This window comes from Myripristis murdjan, chromosome 22, assembly GCF_902150065.1.
Source record: "Myripristis murdjan chromosome 22, fMyrMur1.1, whole genome shotgun sequence".
Taxonomy (NCBI): domain Eukaryota; kingdom Metazoa; phylum Chordata; class Actinopteri; order Holocentriformes; family Holocentridae; genus Myripristis; species Myripristis murdjan.
The window spans coordinates 30,984,362-30,987,317 of NC_044001.1; positions in this window are offsets into that span (position 1 = coordinate 30,984,362).

A 2,956-nucleotide genomic window follows, 5' to 3' on the forward strand; every position below is an offset into this window, starting at 1 on the left:
CCATCGTCAGTGATATATGGTCACTGGTGAATGATGTAGTAAATCATGCACCCACCCACTACCTCCAGTTTCGCGTTCATCCATGCATGAATCATTTGCTTCTGTCTGATTGGCTCAGTTGACCAATCATGCTTAAGACTGCTTAAGGACCGCCCACCTTATTAACATAGGACACAGGAATACAGAAATAAATAAATGTGGAGAAGGAGAAATACAGAAATAAATGTAGGAATAAATAATAAATGTATAAATAAAATAAGGAATAAATAAATGAGTAAATGTATAAATACATAAAAGTATAAATAAATAAATAAATAAATGTAGAAATAAATAAATGTAGAAATACCCAAATAAATAAATAAATGCATGAATAAAAACAGAAATAAATAAATAAATACATGTAGAAATATTTATTAATTTAATTATTTATGCATTTATATATTTATATGCGTATTTGTTTATTTATTTATCTATTGTTTTGTCATTTTTTGTCCTCCATACCTCTCGATCACTGAATAATTTTTGAATATTTCCTGGCAATAATTTATTCCTAGCTTTGAACATTATCTGTGCTGTTTGGAATTCAACAATGTCCCCTGTCATGCAGCTTTAAAAATAAAAATAAATAAAAAATAAACCAATTTCATTAATGGCAGTATAGTGTAAATAACACAGGCCTGACTTAGACCAATACAGTTGATTATAATTGAGTTTGAGTGGATAAACAAAAGAAAGACACAGAGAGAGAAAATGAAAGAAAAAAAACAATATTAGCATACACTGTAAAATCCAATTAATTATCATTACTTACAAAAAGCATGCAAACCGATTGCACTTAAAAAAAATAAGTTAGGAGAACTAGGTATTTTAAGTTGTACTAACTAGCACTTCCTTTGTAGCATACACTTACAAATGAGTTTAAGCAACTAACACAATCAAGTTGAGTGTACTTGATAACTTATTTTAGATACACTCTTGACTTAAGACTACTCAGAATTACTATTTTAATCTACTAAATCATTGCATGTGAAATTTACTGTGTTCAGTCCATATAACACACTTATCTAAGTTGGACTAACTTAGCATTTCTAAGTTCTATATTTACTTGAATAGCAATCTGACTTACTTTGCTAAAACCATGCAAACTCGACTTCAGCAATGGTCAGTGGTTCAAATATCTATACAGGAATTAAAAATAGGTTCCAATCTCCTAAAATAATCTGAATTACAATTAAACATCATAAACAAAGGTAATAACACAGTTGAAAGTTCAAATATATAATTTTTTTTTATTATTTTTCTTCCATTTGTATAAACTTTTTTAAAAGATAGCCTTTAATTGTGGTTGCCATGGCGGCGCGCATAGACGCAGCGGCTACAGCTCTCCACTCTCGGTGCCGTATTATATGTTTTTGTATGTGTGAACGGTTGTGTTTTTAGCTTAAAACACCACTTTATGTTGGGCAATGTACGCGTACAGTCGTCAGCACCTTTTGAGCTTGGGATTGTGCTGCGAGGTATCAATTTCGCCGGACTTTCATCGCTACCAGGACATTCCGGAGGACGCCGTTAGAACACCGGGGTCTCCGTGGATAGTTCTTCCCAGTGACAAGTCCAGGAGGAAACGTAAACAAACAAGGAAACAACAGTTATCAGGACCTTTTGAGCTTGGGATTGCGCTGCGGGATGCCAATTTCACCGGACTTTCGTCGCTGCCAGGACATTCCGGAGGACGCCGAGGCTGCAGGGCCGGCGCGTTGACACGGCTGAAAGGACAGCCCTTTGGGCCGCCACCTCCCAGCATTTTCCAGCGCCAGGTCCATGGCGAATACGGGATGACGAACTGTGCTTGCACATCCAACAAGTGTTTCCGTGACTGTTGCATTTTTTCTGATATCAGAGACATGGCTGCAGCCATCTATTACTGGACTTGGCTATTCAACTAGCAAGATGCACGATGCTTTCTATTCTCCCCTGCACCAAAAGGACTGAGCCCTAATTTCGTTGCATTATTATACGTATATGATTGTGCAATGACAATAACAATCTATCTATCTATCTATCTATCTATCTATCTATCTATCTATCTAATTACATCCACAAACGCAGCTTTAATACTGTACAATCAATAATACAGTAAACACAGCTTTAAAACTGTAATAACACTTTATAGACCACCCTTGGTAAAGAACCAACATGCTGACAAGTGCACTTCAGTATTCCTGAATAATGTTACTCAAAAATCTAAATAAAAGTATTAAAAAAAAAAAACTCTCCTTCTCTTCTCCCCATCTCCTTCTCTCATCTACCACTCTCCTTCTCTCTCTATCTCCTTCTCCTCTCTCATCTCCTTCTCTCATCTACCCCTCTCCTTCTCTCTCTTTCTCCTTCTCCTCTCCCCCTCTCCTTCTCTCATCTACCCCACTCCTTCTCTCATCTACGCCGCTCCGTCTCCTCTCCCCCTTTTCTTCTCCTTACTAAAAAATATTTTTCAAAAAACATGCCGTCAATTGCAAAGTGGCTTCATTCAATGAGTGCAAAAACCTGAGAGGGTAATGACTGGCAGTGGATCTCACATATGTGGATGAATGTACGTATGTACCTCTAACTCGCTGATGAACCCATGCGCTGACAATTTGAGTGGTGTCTTATAGTGAACAATAAAAAACAACTGAATCCACTTGTACATTTGCATTCTAACTCAACAAGAGATTTTTAACACTTTGCAATTTTGGCAGAGGTTTGTTCTCTCCTAGGCCAAGCATCACTCTTTGAATGAATCCGAAAGTGTTTTCATGGCTTTTGGGTAGTCTAAATGTAAAGCGTATGACAATCCAAACAAAAGAAGTCACTGGGATCATCACCAAGTAGAACAGGGAGGCCTCGGAGTACAATGGTTCGCATTGCCGTCACATCTGGATTCTAGAAGTGGATGATGAACACATTAAGCTCTAGA